This window comes from Mastomys coucha, unplaced genomic scaffold, assembly GCF_008632895.1.
Source record: "Mastomys coucha isolate ucsf_1 unplaced genomic scaffold, UCSF_Mcou_1 pScaffold22, whole genome shotgun sequence".
NCBI lineage: Eukaryota > Metazoa > Chordata > Mammalia > Rodentia > Muridae > Mastomys > Mastomys coucha.
Genome location: NW_022196905.1, coordinates 138,117,899 through 138,140,183, shown reverse-complemented (window position 1 = coordinate 138,140,183; position 22,285 = coordinate 138,117,899). Strand labels below are relative to the sequence as shown.

General features: G+C 45.5%; 1 protein-coding gene and 1 long non-coding RNA gene across 5 annotated transcripts in view; one reads left to right on the top strand and one right to left on the bottom strand.

Annotated features, from left to right (window-relative positions):
• Window positions 1-7,656, bottom strand: LOC116068720. Its single transcript, XR_004109667.1, has 2 exons — window positions 7,145-7,656; window positions 1-2,679 (listed from the first exon to the last, which is right to left on the bottom strand). It is a non-coding gene; the product is annotated as an uncharacterized LOC116068720 (long non-coding RNA).
• The window catches only part of Usp42 (ubiquitin specific peptidase 42), a 46,448-nt gene continuing 31,806 nt past the window's right edge, over window positions 7,644-22,285 (top strand). The window contains exons 1-6 of one of the 4 annotated variants that reach the window (XM_031338643.1): window positions 9,292-9,380; window positions 10,136-10,290; window positions 11,390-11,646; window positions 12,639-12,798; window positions 16,912-17,054; window positions 20,023-20,171. The gene's annotated coding sequence lies outside the window, so the exon portion shown is untranslated. Of the gene's footprint in view, window positions 7,770-9,291; window positions 9,381-10,135; window positions 10,291-11,389; window positions 11,647-12,638; window positions 12,799-16,911; window positions 17,055-18,394; window positions 18,556-20,022; window positions 20,172-22,285 lie in introns of those variants that run through there. The other 3 variants (XM_031338644.1, XM_031338641.1, XM_031338642.1) reach the window with 3 other exon arrangements.

The following is a 22,285-nucleotide window of genomic DNA, read 5'->3' as shown; positions in this document are numbered from 1 at the left end:
CTGTTGATTTTTCTTTAAACTTTCCTGAGACTGGGACTCAGGTAGCTCTGGCTGGCCTCGACCTTGCAATGTAGCACAGGATAACCTGCTCCCCCTGCCTCTGCCTCCCCAGGGGCTGGGATTACAGGCATAGGAAGCCCCATTTACATTTGGTGCTGGGGAATCAAACCCAGGGCTTCAGGCAAGTTAAGAAAGCACTCTACTACTGAGTTACAACCCCCACCCTCATATCTTTTCTAAGAAAAGTCCCGAACCTTTGCTTTCAGGAGTCTGACCTGTGCTGCCAGTGCTGACTGACATCATTCCTGCCAGAAGACCTCTGACCTTAGTAGTCATTTTCCGTCATTACCTTTCACCCTTAGGATCTCCCTTCAGAGAGAAATCCCAAGTCTCTTCCCTCTATTTCTTGAGGTAAATTATATCCCTGGCTTGGCATCTGACCTATGCCCCACCCAGCCCCTTTCCCCAACACTTGCAGTGTATACTAATGTTGCAGAAGTGGAAGGTGGGTTGATAAAGACTTTATCATCCCAAGAAAGGACTTGAAGCAGACTTAGAAGGAAGATGGTTATACAGTCACAGATCCCACCCAGAGAGGAGTTAATTCATGGCAGGCAGAGTGGAGGGTGGTCCTAGACTGGATCAAGTGGTGGAAGATAAGAATGAGGGCCAACACCAGCATGTGGTGATGTGGGCCTCTAGTCCCAACAAGTGGGGCAGTGTGTGGTAGTACTCCCAGCTCTCTTATGGTCAGAGGGCAGGCAGAGAGAGGAGGCTATCTGGAAACTCATTGGTCAGCTAGCCTGGCATATGCAAAGGAGAACAAGAAACCCCCACCTCAAGAAAGGTCAAAAGCAAGATCTGATGCTCAGGGAGGTCCTGTGGCCTATACCCACCCACCATGTCAGGTGTTGGTGTCACACACACACACACACACACACACACACACGAGAGAGAGAGAGAGAGAGAGAGAGAGAGAGAGAGAGAGAGAGAGAGAGAAACAGAGTGACAGAGAGAAAGAGACAGAGAGAGAGAGACAGAGAGATGAGACAGAGAGAGAGATTGAGAATGGGCAGAGATTCTGAGAGAGAGCCTTTATTGGCATTTCGTGGTCACATGTAGCCATGTAAGATAACAAAGGACTTACTATGTCACCAGAAAAGACAACTCCTGATCCAGCTACCCCTACCCGCAGGAGTACAGGTCCGAGTTTCCAAACTGCCCATTATGTGTTTTAGCAGAAGGAATGCATAGCTTCCTGCACACTAGGGTAGCACTCTGCAAATTGCTTTTGTTTCCTTAGTCCTAATGCCCTTTTTATGAATGTTTTATGACATTCATTTATTTTTATGTGTGTTGGCAGTGGGCATGCAGACCTCAGTGTACATGTGGAGATCAGAGGACACTTGGAGGAGTCAACTTTTTCTAATGTATGGGTCTTGGGGATAGAATTTGAGTAATCACGGTATACCCATTGAGCCATCCTTCTGGCCCCTAGTATCCTTTTTAAATAACAACCCCTCATCTTTTTTCTAGAAGGTTTATTGGTGTGACAGACAGTGACCAAGTCATTAGGTCCTAGGACCTCTGACTCCTGTGGTCAAGTCTGTTGCCAGCCCCCGCCCCCCCCCCAAGAAGATCATAACTCAAAGAGGAGAATTCCCAATCGTCTCCGAGTTTCTTTCATCTATTTCTCGAGGTGAGTTAAGACTTTTGGCTTATCATCTGTCCTGTGTCCTCATGGCCACTTTCCTAGATACCTGTACTTGCTAAGGATGCAGGGATTGGAGGTGGCATGGTAAAGCTCTTATAGCCCCAGGAGGGGATCAAAAGGAAACTTGGAAGGAAGACGGTTCTACAGTCACAGATCTTACCCAGAGAAGGGGGGTACCCCATGGCTAGGCAGGGCCAAGGGCGAGCACCGAATCTGTCTGTAGAACACAGGTTGATGGGAGGATGCTCCGTGTGCAGATGTGCACATGCAATCTCAGCACTCAGGAGTCTGACTCAGGAGAATCAAGTCAAGGTCAGTAGGCTACGTGGAAAGTTGCAGAGTAGCCCAATCTTTTAAAACAAAGTTGCAGAATGTGGAGCAAAGTCTGGGGTAGAGACTTTGCTGGCATTTCTAAGGGAAAAGCAAACCTGGGCACAGCAAGCATTGGCAAACTAGAATAGTTCAATGGGTTTGGGTACAGAAGTGGTGGCTTGTCTCCTGATACCTGGCTCTGGGTGAGTTAGGAGAAGAGAAAAACTGGTTTGAGTGTGAGACTTAAATCAGGAAGTTATCAGGAATACAGACTCAGGACTGGTTAGTTTGTTCAAGATAGCCACGCCCCTGGTAGAGAGCGTTTTTTCTGTGGCCCCAAACAATGACCTACCTAACAGCATAAACCTCCCCCAAGCCTTCAAGCTTTGGGAAATTCCAAAACATCCTAAGATGCAGAAAGTAAATTGGGTATGGTTATATACACCTGAAAACCCAGCACTCTAGAGGCCAGGGCAGGAGGCTTGCTGTAACTCAGATGGGTTAGAAAGTGAGACCCTGTCTCAAAATACAAAACAGAGTTCTGCATGGTGGCACATGCCTATAATCCCAGCACTCTGGAAGCTGAGCCAATATGCCTGTCCATACGTTCAAAGGCAGGCTGCTCGTGTGAGTTTCAGGTCATCCAAAGACACCTAAAAAAAAAAGGAGAGAAATTTGTTAATAAAAGTTAGCTGGGTATGCAGTTTGGTGTTTGCCTATAATACTGGTATGTGGAAGGCTCAGTCTAGAAGATCATGAGATCATTACTTTGTCTGTTGTTACTTTGAGGTAATGTCTCATAGTCTTAGTCCAGACTGGATAGAAGTCACGATGTAAGCCATAGGCTGTGGCCTCAAGCATAACAAAATCCTCTTGCCTTAGCACTCTAAGTGCTTGGATTTCAGACTTGAGATACCACATTAAGCTAGGATTTCAAGTTTGAGGCCACCCTGAGTTATGGATTGTTTCAAACAATATCAGCACCATGCCCTCTGCCTGCAATTAACTAGCATGCAAAAACCATAAGGAGGATGTAGAGGAGCAGGTGCAGTGGACAAATGCAACCTCGAAGGCTTCCTTTCAGCTGCCACTTCAGTTATTAAAAAGCTGGGTAAAGTACCATTATCCTGTAGTCCCAGCTACTCAAAGTCATCCTCACCAGCAAGCTGCAGGCTGGCAGGGACTGTCAATAAATAATAAATCACACTATAGACCAAGATGATACTGAGCAAAGAGAATGGTGCTGGAGCTCTGGCCATATTTCATGATATCTTGGGAAGACACAGTAACAAACAGCATGGCACCTGCACCAGACAGCCGCTTAGATAACAGACTGGGATAGAGACCTAGATACAAACCTATACAGCCAGTCACCTGATTGTTGGCAAAGGTTCCTAAATATACACTGGAGAAAACACAGTCGCTTTCAACGGTGTTGGGAAAACATGTAGACGAGTGAAACTAGGCCTATATTGTCTCTCCCTGGTGATCAAAGAGCCTAATGTAAGATAAACTCTGCCACTGTCAGGAAGTAGGAGACAGATTCTGAGACATAGACAAGGACTTCCTGAAAAGAACCTCACTCACTCAAATACTGCTAGCAACTAATAGGATGGCATAAAACTAAAAGGCTTCTATGCACCAAAAGCTGCATCTGAATGAAAACAGAGCTTGCCAGTGGGGAGGGTCTCTGCTGGGCATCTCACATGGGATTTAGATCTACAATATATACAATCAATTCAAATAACCCAATCGATGAGTGTGCTAATGAACTGATCAGCCAGTTCTGAAAAGAGCCAGATAACCAATATACTTGAAAAGTGTTGCTGGGCGATGGTGGCACACGCCTTTAATCCCAGCATTTGGGAGGCAGAGGCAGGCGGATTTCTGAGTTCGAGGCCAGCCTGGTCTACAGAGTGAGTTCCAGGACAGCCAGGACTATACGGAGAAACCCTGTCTCAAAAGAAAAAAAAAAGTGATCAACATCATTAGCCATCTGAGAAACTTGAATGAAAATCACACTCCATGGCTATGGGTCTAGCTCAGTACAGTGATTACCGAATCCACAAGTCACTGAGCACCACAAAGATCCAGGTGAACAAGTAAGGTGGCCACTGGAACTGGCTAATGCCCACCTTCTTCATCCAGATCATATGTAAAATGTAGGTTTCCTTCATGACACAGTAAGAACAAACTCTAAAGCAATGCTGATCTGTAATCTATCTATCTATCTATCTATCTATCTATCTATCTATCTATCTATCTATCTATATGTTTGTGCTCATCGATTGTCTACAGTCTCCTCTAACAACACACACCTCAATATGGGTCCTTCCATCTACATCCCTGTAGACTGAAGATCAGCCCTCTCAGGCTAGAGACGTGGCTCAGTGATATAGGACTTGCCTAGCATGCAGGAGGCCCTGGCTTTGACCACTAGCATCACAAGCTCAGCTCTATAAACTACTAGAAGTCAGCAGTGCCAAAAGAAAACTCAAGTAGCTACTACTGTCATGATTGCCTGGATATTTAAATAAGGTTACTAACTAACTGCTATGCATGGATAGGACCACTCATAAAACTGTATTTATTTGGAAGCAGGGAGTTAAGACCAATAAACATATATGTGTTATATAAGGTATCATATAGTGCCTTTGCTTATTTATATTCCTTCATTTCTTTAACAGTTCTGGCACTTTGTAGATATGTAGTAATTACCAATAAGTGAGTCTGGGAAATGGAGGCAGCTAGCTTCAGAACAACTCCTAGTAATCTCCTTTTGGCTTCCATACTCTTGTGAAGTTCCCTCTCACCCTAGTGAGAATAGTCTGTGTGATCCCTGTCAAAGTGTTTTAAGACGTTGATCGCCTTGTCACCTTTCATCTCTGTTTTGAGGTTGGAGGTGGAACACACCAATGCACACAGATCTTGAACTTTTGAAAACTCTTTTAAGTATTTGTTTAGGGGTAATTTGTAACATAGGGAGAATGAATAGATGAGTTAAACTAAAATGTCATATTAGGGGGAAGACTGGCCAATAAAACTTTTGTGACACCATCAAGATTTGCTTATAGATTATGGCCTATGCTGTGACAGCCCAGGCTGGTCTAGAACACACAGTGTAGTCCAGGCTAGCCTCTTAAGTCAGTGGTCCTTCTGCCTCAGTCTCCCAAGTGCTGGATTACACTGATTACAGGAATGTACCACCACATCTGGTTTGCCTTCTTCACTTCCCCAAAGGGATTCTCACTGAAACCGACTCTTGCTATTCCTTGGGTCAACTGAGACATCTTACACGGTGATTTCCACAGTTAACTACCAATCCTTTCAGCCTTGAGATCTCAATGTGAAGAGGCAAATACATTGTTATAAAGATTTATTTTTTTGTCTTAATATAGGGTCACAAAACTGTCAGGTGCCAGACTTTTGGCAAAGCCTGGCTAAAAAGTACCTAGCCATGCAGATTGGCTCATCCTTGTAATACACACACACTTGGGTGGGAAAGGCAGGGGGACTACCTCAAGTTTGAGGTTACCAAGGACTGCATAGTCAACAGTGAGGCTAGTTGGGCTCCATGATAACTGGCCTCCCAAAATTAAGAGGATCAGGTATGGTGGGCATGTTGGGACATACCTATAATCCTAGCACTAGAAAGGCAGTGAGCCCTGGCTGGTCTGAGGGAGAGGGGGGTGAGTGTGCTTTAAATCAGACTTTGAAAAATGGCAGTTGCTATCCTTCAAGATGGAGCCTACCAATAGTTACTTCTGGCTGCTACACCCTCACCAACTTTCCTTCAACTCTGTTGAGACTGGTCTGTGATCATGACCACAGAATGAAAACTATACACCTTTAAGATAAGTTCAAGACAGCAAAGTAAATATGTTGACCCTCTCATCTGTTTTTTAAGGGAAGAAAAAAAAATCACACTGATATTCGGACTTTCAGAGACTCTTAAAGTATTTATTAAAGGGTAATTTGCAACATAGGAAGAATAAATAAACAAGTTAAACTATATCTTAAGCATCATGCTGGGATGAGAACTGGCCAGTAAAACTTTTGTTTACTTGATACCAGGCAACACTTGTGATGTCATCGAGATTAGAACCCTCACTTGGTAGGTCCTCACCTACACAGTGACAGTTAGCTCAGATTCAGCTGACTTAGCAGGTGAGCACACCTACTTTTGCTCTCTCCTCCTCCTTTCGATTTGGTGATGCTGGGGGTCCAACCCATGGCCGTGCCTGACCTAGACACGCAATGTACTACCCCAGCCACTTCTGATGTGGTTCTTTAAAAAATATTTTTCCTCTTTTCAGTTTTCTGGCACAAGGTATCACTCTATAGCCCAGGCTGGTCTAGAACACAATGTAGTCCAGGCTAGCCTCTAAGTCAGTAATCCTTTTCCCTCAGTCTCCCAAGTGCTGGAATTACAGGAGTGTACCACTTCCCCAAAGGGATCCTCACTGAAACTGACTCTTGCTATTCCTTGGGTCAACTAAGACATCTTACACGGTGATTTCCACAGTTAACTGCCAACATGAGAGGGTTGCTCCAATTTCAATCCTTTCAGCTTTGAGGCCTCAATGTCAGCACAAGAGGCAAAGGATATATTACAAACACTTTTAAAAAACAAAACCAGAACCTTTTTCACAAAACTACACAAAGCTTCTGGCAAAGCTTTAACGAAAACACCTAGCCAGGCATAGTAGCACTACGCTGTATTCCCAAAACTTACAGAGGATGACCTAGCCAGGCATTCCCAGAACTTACAAAGGATGAGAGGTGGGGAGTTCCAAAGTGAACCCCAGCTACATCCCAAGTTCTGGACAGTTGAGCTAAAGTACACCTAATCTGAAGAAGAAAAAAAAAAAAAAAAAACAACGGAAGAGGCTGTACATGGTGTCAGGCCCTGTAATTGCAGCACTGTAAGGCAAAGACAGAAGGACTAGCACAAGTGAATGGTCCGTTCACAGCAAGACCTCATCTCAAAAATAAATGAGAAAAAAAAAAATACCCTTATACTTTTAGTACCTTTTTGGCCAGGGTTTAGAAATTTTTATTATATTCACACACACGGACATGCACACACTGGTGAATAAGGATGAAGTTTTACTTAACCTGTGCCACGGTCCTTCATTTGGGAAGGAGGTCTGGATGTTACCTAACTTGCAGGTTCCAAGGGCTATTAAATCGCTGGCGTATTCACAGCAGGTTCTCAGGAACTCACATCCAGTGTTGTGATCTCCTTTGGTGAGCTCTGATCCTGTCGTCTTGGCTCTTGGGAGATTTGGTTCAAATTAACGTGCACCAATTCCTTTTTTCAGATCGATTTCAACTCGACTGCGAATCTGTGCGGTCGGGTAGTCTTTTTTACTTTGGTGAGCTGGAAACACATTCTCCAATACACTTCGCACGGTCCTTAACCAGAGCCACAGCTGCAGCTACCTAGATTCATGTTCCCTGGTCCTTCAACATTAACAGGGGCTGAGTCCAAGGGTTCACAGTTCCTGAAGCATCTCTGTATCTGAGCTCCCAGAGGCGGGTGGGGTCCGTTAGTAACGCCCACTGCGCGCGGGATGCAGAGACAGCCCGCAGGCGCACTGCGCTGGCCATGCTCGGCACCCGTAGGGTTAGGCTGGGCTCAGTAACTGGAAGTGTCCCCTCCCCGGGAGGAAGTTACACATTGGCCTCTTGCGCCTGGTGGAGATAGAACTTCCGCCGGCTCCACCCCCTTCCACTTCCGGTAGGGAAGAATGGGTTGGTCCTACATGGGCGAAAAGTGGCTGGAAGATTTTAGTGGCGACGTTTTAGGGGCAGCAGCCAAGGGTCGCATTAGACTGTGTGGCCCTGTACTGGGGCCTTACCTCCTGCTGCCTTTGCAAACTGTCTTTCAGAGAACCTAACCCCCTTTGACCATGACACCCAATTTTAGTCATTCTGCTGTGACCAAAAGTAAGCGCTGTGTCCCAGAATGCCCTCCTAGCTTATACTCCTGAATACTATACATCCACTGTATTATATATTTAAGAACCACCTCGCTTTGGTTCTTTTGTCTTACTCAGACATCATAAGTAAGGAGTCTGATGTCATCAGACTGGTCCATGTCATCAATCCCAGCACTTAGAGGGAGAAGCAAGTGTGTCAAGAGTTATATATCATCCTGAGGTATATAGACCATTTGTTGAGGGCCTGGGCTACTGTCGGTGTAGTTTCAGAAAGAGGGAGGGAGGAAAGGAGAAAAACAGAGGAGAGAGGAAATACTGAGCAGGTGAGGAGTTGCTGGTAGGCTATTGGCTAGTTGACCTGGGCGTCCCAGTTCAAAATATGAGCTAGACTGACTATCAAGTCCTGAGATTCACAAGCTTATGGTTTTAGGCCCTGACCCTAGCCATATTACATGTCATATTAGCACTTCAGGCCTGCCATACTTATTTCAAAAACTAACTATAGCAAAAGATTTATGGGTCTGATGTTGTAAAAAATGGCAATGGCTTACTGCGTCTAACCATTAGTCAAACCTAGTGAGGTATCTGTAATCTGAACATACGGGAAATAAAGACAGGCTGGGGAGGAGGTCAGTAACTACACAATTAGGTAAGGGCTCCATGAAGCCCTGTCTGAAAAAGCTGAGCCAGTTATGTATCTAAAAGGATGTGTTTGCAAGAGCATGACAGCAATCATGGCATTGTCCATAATGCAAATGAAGGATGGAGTTTGTACCAAAGACCTTTAGGGAGAGTCGGGCAGGGGAGTAGCATCTTCCTCTGGCCTCTGTAAAATGGCTTCAGGGTCATGTAGAGTTTCCTTGGTTCTGTCTTGTTTAGGAATACTGCTTTCTAAGGCTATAGCAGGCAGTTTTCAGTTTTCTATGGCAGATCTTTAGCCATAGGGCAGCTGCTGGGGTATGCTCACCATGACTGTAGTGTTGATGGCATGAGAGCTGCTCCCTCAGCATGGAGGGTGTGCTTGACTGGAAGCTCCCATTCAACACAAATGCCTTCCTCTGTTGGTGCTTCTGAAATAAGGTGTCATGTAACCTAGGTTGGCCTGTAGTGGACAAAAACCTTGAACTCTTCATACTTTGGTGTACCCCTCCCAAGTACTGCATGCACACACTTGCAAAACCATGAGAATTATAAATATATTTTTCATAGATATATAATTTTTATCCAATGACCCCCAAGAGAAGCTACTGACAGAGGCCTCCTACCTTCTTACATCTACTTTTACAATTCCATCAACCAAGAAAATCCTTCCATCCCCAGGTACACGGACCGACACTCATGATTTGACTGTGATCAACTAAACCTAGAAGCTACAACATGAAAAGTAAAAGGCCAACTAAAACAGTCTCGTAAGGACTCTATGGCTTGATAGTTACATAACCCAAGGGTGGGGGCAACAACACAGGAGCAGAAGATAGTCTTGCAAGTCAGGTGCACCAGTTAGCACCTCCAAGAGAGCTGGGGAGAAATGGGGTCCTGCAGAATATTTCTGTGATGCTAGTATGAACCAAGGTTTGGGGGCTGGGGAGACGGTTCACTCATTAAGAGCAATCACAGCACAAGCAACAAGCCATGAGATCAAATCTCCAGTGCCCATGTAAAAGCCAGGCATGGGTACACATGCTTGGAAATAAGGAGGGACAAAGACAGGTTCAGATTTAGTAAGAGGGCCTCTTTAAAAAGTAAGGTGGAGATAAATAAAGAACAAAGTGTCCTTTGTTGGTTACAATACATGCATGGAAATGAATATATGAATGGGACATATGTGCACACACACACAGGACAAAAAAGCAAAACACAGCAAGGTTTCATACACAGTAAGTAAATGCTACACAAACTGGGCAAGAGGACCAGAGAGATGGCAGTAGTTAATGATGCTTGCTCCCAAGCCTGATTACCTGAGTCGGAGTCTCAGGACCCACGTGGTAAGAGGACAGAAACAACCTTTGCAAGTTGTCTTCTGACCTCCATGTGTGAACTGTGACATGTGTGCAGACATACATATATATGCATGAACACAAAGCTTATAAAAATGACTTTAAAACTCAAAATGGGTGGTGGGACTAATTTAAGATTTAATAAATTTTCAAATATTTGTTCCTAGTTGGTTTGTTGCTGTGTGTGGACAGTAGGAACCGTATTGTCAGGTCCCAGGACCTCTGATCTGTGGTTAAGTCCATTACCAGACCCATACCAAGAAGATCTCCCTTGCAGTAGATTTCTCCAGAGCCTCCAAGTTACCTTCATCTATAGCTTGAGGTGAGTTGCACAGGGTTTCTGCACATAGATACTTCTGCAAGCATACTAAACATAGAAATGCCAAGAAGTGAGAGGTAATGACCTCACAGCCAAGGAGAGGAGACAAAGGACACTGGGGAGATGGTGAGATAGTCATATCTACAGAAAGGGGAGTGTTACCTGGCAGACGGGGAATCTCAGGTTTAATCAAAAAGTAGTCCAAAAGCAATGTGTGGTACTGTGGATCAAGAATTTTAACACTAAGCATCTGCAGGCAAGAGATGTACTAAATCCAGGCCAGTCATGGGAATAGGGCGTGTCCCATGTCACAAGCACAAGGTGAAGAAGGATATTGGACAGATGGTTTAAAGCATAGAAAGTCCTTATACAGCCAGCTTGAGGATGTAGAGTCTGAGTACCCAAAGCACATTTAAAGACAGAGGGACTACCATAGGCTAGCAATTCTGTGGTATAATAGCAGAGAAGGAAACCTATGAGGAAGCATGTATGCATCTAGCCTAAATTACATACTGCAGAAGAGACTTTTGTTTCAGAAAAGTTAGTCAGTGGAGACTACTCCAGCTGAATCCTACAGCATCCATTAAGACGAGCCAGGGCATGGGTTAGTCACCATACAGAGTATGGAAATGAGATGAGATTCTGATGGAGAGCTTCTAATGACATTCCATTGTCTCATGTAGCCAGGATTGTTAAATTCAGTGTGTTAACATTAAACTAGTTATTAACTGCCTCCATCTCTGGGAGAGCTAGACTCACACAAGTAAGCTCTATGTACCCTATATGCAAGGCTGGGAAGGAATAAATGGCCCACCCCATGCTAAGCAGCACTATGTCAACCAACCTTAACATCATCATGATGACTTTTCTTTTCATAAAAAAACATTTAAAAATATTGTGTATATTGGGGGTAGGAAGGGTGTGCTAGTATTAATTGAAGCAGCTGTGTGGTGTACACCTATGGACTGGGAACTGCACATTGCACCATAAGGTCCTTGAGCATCAGAAGACTGGCAGAGTGTGGTAGTAAAAGCCCTAATGTAATGACGATCTTACTGGCCCAATATATCATGTTGGTGACAATCCTGCATCTCTCACCTAGGAGGCTCATTGGTTTACCCGGGCCTAGGCCAAGGCCTAGGCCATCAGGTCTTAGGACCTCTGACCCTCTGGGTCAAGTCCATTCCCACCCACCACTCACTGGAGCTCCCCTACAAGAGAAGACTTCTGCACGCCTCCCAAGTTACTCCCCTGTTCCTTGAGGTGATTGGGATACTTGGATTATCATCTGTCTCATGCCCTGCCACCCCAGCTCCTTCCCTAGACTCCTGAAGGATTTTGCAGTTGCAGATGTTAGAGGTGAGATGGTAAAAACCTTTCAGCCCCAGGGGGTCCAGAGAAGCCTCGGAAGGAGGATGGCTCCACACTCACAGGTCCCACAGGCAGAAAAGCAGTGGTTCTTGTGGTGGTAGGAGGGGAAAGACTTGGATGGGCCAAGAGCTGTAAAAGCCGAGAATGATGGCCAAGAGAACATGTGGTTGAAAGCGGTGGGATGTGATATCCCAACAGAGATGTACTATTTAGATATTACCTTACTATTTATATATTTGCCTGGGAAACACAAAATCTGGGGCTTGTCTGGACCCCTAGCAATGAAGGAGAGTGCTGTGGTGAGATGGCTTTAGTGGGTAAGACAATTTCCAGCCAGCATGAGGATCCAAATTTGAGTCCTAGGAACACAGGCAAAATGATACTCACTCTCTCTCTCTGTGTCTGCCTGGGAGGCAAAAATGTAAAAAGTCTAGGAGCTCACAGGACAGCTAGATGGGAGGACTCCATAGAGCAAAGGGGGCGAAGGCAGGATCCCATCCTATGATGCCCAGTGTCTTCCAAATATCTCATGGGACATGATGAGCCTACTCACAGTTGAGTGTGCATGAGTCTATATGTGTGGAGGCACACACAAGTGCAACTAATGACGTGAGGCAGAATGAGTGGAGATTCTGCTGTGACCTCAGTACTGAGCAGAGGACCAATGGCTTCCTGCATGCTAGACTAGCAGTCTGCCAGCTAAAGGTATTCCCTATTAACACTATGGCTTCTTTTATTAAAGTTATTTGCATCCCGTGTATTGTCTGAGGTGTGAACCCAGCAACTGTATAACTGTACACACATGGTTGGGTCTGAGGACAGTTTGTGGGTGTGAGCTGTCTGCTCCCTTGTGGGTCTTGAGGGGAGGCATAGTTCACACCAGTGCCTGGACTGGGAGCAAAAGCTTTTATCAACTGAACCACTCACTCCCTCACTCCTAAAGTCTTTTCTTAATGACAGTCCTTCATCTTTGCTCCTAGGAGGCCCATTGGTGTGCCTGTCCAGTAGAGGCCCAGGACATCAGGTCTGAAGACCACTGATGCTCTGGATCAAGTCCAGTGCTGGCCTCCCCGCACCCATTGGAGCTCCCTTGCCAGAGACTTCTCCAAGCCTCCCAAGTTACTCCCCCTACTTCTTGAGGTGAGTTGACACTTGGCTTACCTTTAAGCCTCCTGTGGTCCTGTAGCCCCTTTCTGAGATGCCTGCAGGGTGCTGAGGGTGGGTGAGGATGTAGGATGTGGAAAGGCAAAGGCCCTACAGCCTGAGTGGGGCCAGAAGCAGACTTGGATGGAGCATGCTCATATGTCACATATCCCACCTAGAAAGGGGATAGCCTATCACAGGTGGGTGAATGGGGAGCCCCTGGTGACACCATGTGGGAAAACAAGGATGAGCAGGAACAGTAGCATGCAGTATATGATTGTGGAGTCCCCAGTACATAGCAGGGTCAAGAGGGACATGAAGAAGTCTCTGTTCATCCTGGGAAATATAGGATGATCCAGGTTTCATTCCGAGCACCCTTACAGTGGCTCACACATGCCTGTAACTCTTTTCCAGGGGATCTGATGCCCTGTTCTAAATTCCACAGGGACTAGGCAGGTACATGTGTAATGAGTAATAAGATGTATACAAAACATTCATACAAATAAAGATGTTTTTAAAAAAGAAAAGATACTAGGAGTTGGCCAGATCCTCAGCATATAAAGTATTACATTGATTGTGTGCACCGAGGCATACACTGTGACCCACCTAGGTAGATCTGAGAACACCTTGTAGTTGTCAGTGCTTTCCTGCTACCACTAGGGCTTGGGGGTCTGGGTGATCCATGTAAGTGGTTACATTGCTGCAAAAGACTTCATCTGAGCCATCTCACTATCCCCAAATACAAACCTAGTTTTCAATAACAGTCTCACATTTTTATTCCAAGGAGGCTCATTGGTGTGCTTGGCCAGTAGGGAACTCAGTCAGCAGGTCCCAGGACCTCTGACCCTTGGGGTCAGATCCATTACTGGCCTCACTGGCCTCCCACCAGGAGGAGCTCCCCAGCAACAAGAGGATTCTGCAAGCCTCCCAAGTTACTTCCTTATTTCTTGATGTAAATTAGACACACTGTTTATCTTTTATCTCATATCCTCCCAATACCTTTCCTAGAAGCCAGTAGGGTCTTAAGACTGCAGCTCTCCAAGGTGAGTTGATAAAGACCTCAGAACCACAGGCATGGTCATGAAGGAGGCCTGTAAGGAAGGTGGTCACACAATGACTAATGTCACTCAGACTGGGCAGAGTTAGGAAGAGAGCTCAGATTGGACAAAGTGGTGGAAGAAAAGACTGAGGGCCAACCACAGCATGTGAACCTCTTCCTGAATTGTCCGGACACTCAGGCAGGAGAGTTAGTAGGTTGCAGCCCGCTTAGGAGAAACAGGAAGCACTAGCCTGGATTCTCAAAAGGAGGGAAGAAAGAGCACCAGGGAGAGAGCTTAATGGGCAAAATGCTTGGCAACAAGTATAAGCCTTAGTTCAAGTCCCAAGAAAACAGGGAGAAGCCTAATACACACCACACACCTGCACTCTAGCTGCCCCATGGTAAGGGGGCCAACAGAAATCGAGGGGACTATGTAGAGTCAGGTATCCCAGTCTACGCAGCAGAGATCAAGAGATTTTATGTCAAAACAAGGGAACAATGAGAACCAACACCTGTGTTTGACATGGGTCACACACACACAGACACACACACATCTTATGGAGAGTGTTTAATGGAATTTCATAGTATCATGTAGCCATATATGGTGGCTAGGATCTCAGTATGTTACTAGGGTGACACTGACTCCAGATCCAGGTTCCCCAGTTTCAGGAATGCTAAGATGATAGGCTTGATCGAATTTGTGCCCTTTATATTTAATGTTGGGGAGAGGACTCATGACTTCCTGTATCTAAGCTAATACTATATCCATTGAGTTTATTCCCAACTTACTATCATTTATTAAAAATGTTTTATTGCATTTATTCTGTGTGTGCACAGCTGTATGTACACTACAAGGCAGAGGCCAACTTTCTCTCTTACTATGTGGATCTTGAAGATCAAACTTAGATACTCAAGCTGGGGGGCCCATGAGAGCTTTTATCTCCTAAAATATCTTGCAGGCCTGTAACTGTTCTCTTAATGGTGAAACACCCACCTTTGCTCCCAGAAGGTTCATTGTGTGCTTGGCCTATAGGGTCCTAGGTCAGCAGGTCCCAGGACCTCTGACCCTCGAGGCCAAGTCTACTTGGTCTCACCACCCTTTGGAGCTTCCCTGAAGTAAAATTCTCCAAGACTCCCATACTACTTTCCCTATTTCTTGAGGTGAGTCAGATGCTAACAGTGAGGACCAACATGCCAGGGAATGTTGTGGAACCTGTCACAACAGTCCCTCAAATAAAACCGCACAAAAGATTAAAAAGGAGGAGAATGAGCAGATGAGAGTTCTCCCAGCTCTCCTGTGACCAGATGGCAGCCCGAAGTAGAAGACTATCTAGAATCCTATGGGACAGGTAGCCTTGTGCACGCAACAGAGATCAAGAGATCTGGAAACTAGAAAGATGCACAGTGAGGACCAACACCTATGGATATTATGTGCACCCCACATGCCCAATAGCACAATCACAACTACTTACCCAAACACAAGTTAAAAAAAAAAAAAGAGTGGACTCTGTGTGAGAGTTCTTCATGAAGTTCCTCATTTTCTTTTCTTTTTCTTTTTTTAAAGATATGTATGTATGTTTAATGTGTTTGTTGTCCCAACCCTCCATGGCTCCATATCTAAAGAGGTTAGAACATGAATGGATTAAGGCAGTTAGCTTTCAGTCTACTATTTGTGTCCCAGGGTATGAACTCTGATCATCAGATTTGGAGGCAATAGTCTTTACCTGCTGAGACATCTTCCTATCCATGAGTATGCTTTCTTAATAGCAGAAAATCTAAATTCGCCCCCCCCCAGGGAGCTTGTTGGTATAACAGACAGTGGGAATCAAGGTCTTCAGGTCCCAGGACCTTTGACCCTTGGGGTCAAATCCATTGTTCATTTCCTATTTTTTAGAGATCCCCTGCAGGTGGAGAAGCATCCAAGCCTCTCAACTTAATTCCCTTATTTTTTTTTTGAGGTGAGTTAGACAGTAGGCCTATCTTCCCACTTATGCACCCCCCCCCTAGAACCTTCTCTAAACACCTGTAGAGCATTAGAGGAAGGAGAGGTCTGAAAGAAGATGGTAAGGACTGATGCAAGCCTCAGACTGTGATGTGAAGGTGACCCAGAAAGAAGGTGGTTATAAACTCACAGATCCATGCAGAAAGGAGGTATCTACATGCCACAGAGGAAAATGAGGAGTCCTAGATTGAATCAATAACAGAAAGCAAGAGGGGTGGTTTGGGCCAATAATTCCAGCATACGGCCCAGGCAGGTGATTTACTAGTTGAGACCAGCCCAAGAAACAAGTATATTCCAGGCTAGGCTGAGCAATCAAAAATGGGGAAGCAAGGAAAATGGATTCCTGCATAGAACTGTCATTGAACAAGTGTGAAGACTTGAATGGAGTCCCAAGACCACTTGCAGTAGCCTGGCAGGTAGTGGATGTCAGAACCCTTAGTTCTCCTCTGACCAGAAGGCATGCAGACATCAGAGAGTGCCTCGGAGCCCAGCAGCAGAGAACAAGCGACCATCAAAGTCTGTGGACTGTGAGGAGCAATCCCTGAGGATGCCCTATGTCCTCCTAACACCACACACTACACAAGTTAGTCTCCCTATCAAACTCAAGATTAAAAGGGAGGAGGAGAGCAGAGTAGCTGAGAGAGACCCTTCAATGACATTTCATGGTCTTACATAGCCACGTAGAATGGCCAAGTACTTCCTTAGGTTGCAAAAGAGGACACTGATGCAGATGCTTCCACTCTCAGAGGGGCTTGTACACAGGCCATATTGCTCTTCAGGGTTGGGGAGAGGACCCATCGCTTTCTGTCTGCTTGCCTAGTACTTTGCCAACTGAATTTATTCCCAAGTCAAGAGTATTAATATGTATCATTTCTTCTGTGTGTCCCTTGAGTGCATGGGACTGTGTGGGAGAAGGTAGAGGACAATGTGTGGGAGTCTTTTCTCTCCTTTTACCACATGGAACCTGGAGACTGAATGTTGGGCTGCTGGAAAGCACCTTCATTTGCTAAGCCATCTCACAGCACCCCAAAGAGCTTTTTTAATGAAGAAACTTCCTCTCTGCTTCTAGGAGGCTCATTGATATGCTCAGCCAGTAGGGACCTAGGCAAGCAGGTCCCAGGACCTCTGACCCCTTGGGTCAAGTCCATTGCCCATCCAAACCTATTGGAGCTCCCCTTTGGATCTCCCACATTACATCCCTTATTTCTTGAGGTGAGTTAGAACTTATCTTCTGTCCTCTGTGCCCTCAACACCTTTCTTAAAACACCTGCAGTGTGCTAGTGAGTGGGGATGTCAGGGCTCGGCTGATGAAAACTCTACAGCCTCAGCAGGTGACCTAGAGGAGACCTGGAAGGGAGGTGGTTATACAATCACTGACCTACCCAGAGAGGAGGTGTCCCCCTGCCAGTCAAACATAAGGCTCCAAGCAGCATGTGGTGGTTTGAGCAGTAATCCCAACACCCTGAAGGCCCTGGCAGGTGACTTAACAGTAAGAAGTCAGCCTACCAAGCAAGTATGTACCAGGTTTGTCTGGGTTATCAGAAATTGAGGGAGCACTAAGGGTGGGTTAATGCAGCATAAAGTTTCTGTTGAACAAGTGTGAAGGCCTGAGTGGAGTCCCAAGCACATATGCAAGGGCCTGGCAGATAGTGAATGTTGGCACTCCCAGAGTACAGGCAGGCAGAGGAGATTGTCTGGAATTCCATGGGACAGTCAGCATAGTTTATGCAGCAGAGAATGAGACACTAAATAAAAACAGTGGACAGTGAGGATGTCTTGTGCCTTCCAAATGTCCACTATGACATGTCACAACTCTCAAACAAAACACAAAAACATTACAAAGGGTAATGAGCCGAGACTTTTTAAAATTATTTATTACATTTTATGTACTTGAGTACACTGTAGATGTCTTTAGACACACCAGAAGAGGGCAGCGGATCCCATTACAGATGGTTGTGAGCCACCACGTGGTTACTGGGAGTTGAACTTAGGATCTCTGGAAGATCAGTCAGTGCTCCTAACCACTGAGCCATCTCTCCAGCCTGCGCAGACACTCTTAGGGATAATCTTTCATGGCATATAATGGTTTTATGTAGCACCTAGGATGACCAAGGACTCCTATCTCACCAATGATGGCATTGAACCCACTTCAGCTGGCTGCTACCTTCAGAATTGCTAGGATTATAGCCTGATCTATTTTGGACTCTCTAGTGCGGGGGGGAATCCTGTAGTCTAGGCTAGCACTCTACTAAACAAGTTTATCCCCACTCTTAATACAATTTACCTTGTTAAAATATTCTTATGAAGTGTATTTATTCTGTGTGCATGCCAGTGTGTGCAGGGTACTCTGTTTAGGAGAAGGTCAGTGGGTCAATGGGAGTCTCTTCTCTCTCTGCTCAGTGGGTCTCAGGGATCAAAATTATGTTAGGAACAGAAAGTTGCCTTCATCTGCTAAAACATCTGGCCAGCTCTCAAGATGTTTTTTGTTTGGTTGGTTGGTTTTGTTTTTTAATGATAAGCCTTTCTTCTGCTTCTAGGAGATTCATTGTTGTACCTAACCAGAGGGGACCAAAGGTCATCAGGTCCCAGGACCTCTGACCCTTTGGGTCAAGTCCACTGTTGGTTAGTGTGGGGGAGTACACTCACCACCAATTGGAGTTCTTTGGAATTGGAATTCTCCAACTCTCCCAAGTTAATTTCACCATTTTTTGAGGTGAATGAAGCCCTTGGCTTTTCTTCTTCCTTTGCCTCCTTAGCCCTTTTCACTGGTACCAGAGGGAGACACCAGAGGTGGGGTATTAAAAAGCTTTCACCCCCAAGGAGAAGTCTGGAGGAGATAGAGAGGCAGACTGATTTTTCTGTGTAGTCACAGATCCCACTCACAGAGGGGATTCTACTTTGACAGGGGAAAGGGAAATTTCAGGTCAGATCAATTTGGAGAAGACAATTGGGCCAGAATTAGCACATGGTGGTCTGAGTCCCTAAAGCCAACACATATGAAGCTCTGGCACAGGATTTACTAGGTTGAGGTCAGCCAAGGAAACATGCTCCAGGATAGCCTGAATTCTTAAAAAGAGGGTTGGAAGAGTTCAGGGCAAGGCTCAATGGACAAAGTACTTGCCAACAGGGGTCAGCCTGGGTCCAAGTCCCAAGAAAAACCCAGTAGGGAGCACCCATCTTGAAATTGGCAACAGCATTTAGCCTGGCCCATGAGGAGGCAGTGAAGAAACACTGCATCAGAAATGGTAGATAATAAAGACAGCTACCTGAGGATAACAAAACGTGCACAATAGCTCATACCACCCTTACTCTACACCACACACACACACACACACACACACACACACACACTCTCATACACATACACTCAAACACACAGTCACACTCACACATACACACTCACACACATACACACACTCATACTCACATACACTCTCATACACATACACTCACACACAGTCACACACACTCATACATACACTCACACAACACACTCACACACTTACACACACTCATACACACACTCATATACACTCACACATACAAAGTTGATTTTGTTTGTTTGTTTTACTTTTCAAGACAGGGTTCCTCTGTGTAGCCTGGGCTGTACTGGAATAGGAACCCCTGCTACAGGCTGGGCTGGAAGTCACAGAGATCTGCCTGTTTCTGCCTCTTGAGTACTGGGACTAAAGGCATACACTACCACTGCCAGGCCAGAGTATCTGAGGTTCTAAGGCAGATCCTTTAGTGAGATTTTATGGTTTCATGTTAGTATGTTGGATGAAGGACTAAGTATGTCACCAAGGGGTTCCAGGTGAGTCTACCTTCAGGAGTACTAATATTATAGTTCTGAGCCACCATGCAGCATTCACTGGGCTCTATCTAGGAGAGAACTCATACCTTCTCCCACCCTTGGCTAGCTTTCAACCAGCTGACTTTATTTCCAAGTCAAAATGTCTTTGTGATTGTTCTTAACAAATTTAATTCCATTTATTTATGTAAAGCCCTCACAGCATTAAGGAGGTTAGAGAATAACATAAGGTAGTCAGTGCTTCTTCCTGGTACCATCTGGACCCATAGACTGAACTCTGGTGCTCAGGCTCTCAAAAGCCTTTATCTGCCAGATATCTGGACAGCTGCTCATGCTTTCTTAACGAGAAACGCATTTCTTTTATCTTAGGAGACTCATTGGTGTACCTATACAGAAGGGAACCAAGTCATCAAGTCCCAGGACCTCTGACCCTTTGGGTCAAGTCCCCCACCTACTGGAGCTCCCCTGCAGGTGCAGAATTCTCCAAGTCTCTCAAGTTAAATTCCTTGTTTCCTGAGGTGAGTTAGACATTTGTCTTATCTTCTGTCTTCTGTGCTCTTGTCTTAGTTAGGGTTTTATTACTGTGAACAGACACCATGACTAAGGCAGCTCTTAAAAGGACAATATTTAATTGGGGGTGGCTTACAGGTTCAGAGGTTCATCTATTATCATCAAGGTGGGAACATGGCAGCATCCAGGCAGGCAGGAGGAGCTGAGAGTTCTACATCTTCATTTGGAGGCTGCTAGCAGAATACTGGCTTCCAGGCAGCTAGGATGAGGATCTTAAAGCCCACACCCACATTGACACACCTACTCTAACAAGGCCACACCTACTCCAACAAGGCCACACCTCCTAATAGTGCCACTCCCTGGCCCAAGCATATACAAACCATAACATTCCACTACCTGGCCCCCATATGCTTGTTCAAACATATGAGTCTATGAGTCTATTGGGGGGCATACCTAAACATGGCATAATGCAAAATACATTTAGTCCAACTTTAAAAGTCCCCATAGTCTATAGCAGTCTCAACAATGTTAAAAGTCAAAAGTTCAAAGTCTCTTTTGGGATTCAACCAATCACTTAACTGTAATTTCCAAAGCAAGACAGGAAACCAGCTAGGCAAACTCCAAACTCTGTATCATCATGTCTGATGTCAAAGCAGTCTTGAAATCTCCAACTCCTTCATCTTTGTTGACTGCAACAAACTTCTTTCTCCTGGGCTGGTTCCACTCCCTGTTAGCAGCTTTCCTCAACAGATAGGCAATGGCTCTAGCATCTTGAACATCTTGGGATCTCCAAGGTAACTTCAGTGTTACAGCTTCTTGTTTAAATGTCTTGGATTTACACATGATCTTCTGGGCTCCTCCAAAGGGCTGGCATCACTTCTCCAGCTCTGCCTCTGTGGCACACTAAGCTCAGGTTGATCCACTCCAATACCGATGCATTCTTGGTGGTCATCCATGGTACTGACATCTCCAATACAATGGGGACACCCACTACAACTAGGCTACACCAATAGCCTCTCATAGGCTCTGGTCATGGTGCCAAGCCTCAACTCCTTTGCATGACCCCTTCAGTCCTGGACCATCAACTGCAACTGAAGCTGCACCTTCACCAATGGCCTTCCATGGCCTCTCACTGTGCCGAGCCTCAGCTGCTCTCCATGACCCCTTCGTGCTGTCAAAACCAGTACCACCTGGGTGACTCTTACACATTACCAAGTCCAACCGCAGCACAAGGCACAACCTTGGCTATCTCTGGAACACAGCTTCTTCGTGCTCTCAGAAAACACTTCCCAGAAGATTTCACCTCAATAATGCTGGTCTCTTCTTAATCACCACTAATTTCTTAGGTCCAGCTGACCAGCGTCAGGTTCTTAATCACCACTAATTTCTTAGGTCCAGCTGACCAGCGTCAATTGTCCTGGTAGTGTCCTTCTCTTCTTGACTACAAAGCCAGAGACACAGGCTGAAGGTGCCAAGTTCTGCTGATTGCAGGAGCTGGAACATGGTTCCCTCTTTTCCTACTCCTTTACTGCCTAAGCTTGGCTGTCCCGGATCTTGCTTTGTAGATTGACCTTAAACTCGGAGATCTGCTTGGCTTTATCTCCTGGGATTCAAGGTGTGTACCACTGTCTTAGTCAGGGTTTCTATTCCTGCACAAACATCATGAACATGAAGCAAGTTGGGGAGGAAAGGGTTTATTTAGCTTACTTCCACATTGCTGTTGATCACCAGAGGAAGTCAGGACTGGAAGTCAGGCAGGTCAGGAAGCAGGAGCTGATGCAGAGGCCATGGAGAGATGTTTTTAACTGGCTTGCTTCTCCTGGATTGCTCAGCCTGCTCTCTTATAGAACCCAAGACTTCCAGTCCAGGGATGGTACCACCCACAAGGGGTCCCACCCCCTTGATCACCAATTGAGAAAATGCCCCACAGCTGGATCTCATGGAGGCACTTCCCCAACTAAGCTCTGTGATAACTCCAGCCTGTGTCAAGTTGACACACAAAACCAGCCAATACAATTGACCCCTTGTCAACTTGACACACAAACACACCACTTTTAAGCCTCAACCCTTATTTTCTTATTCATCCCCAAGATCTAAAGTCCCACAGTCTTTACATATTAAA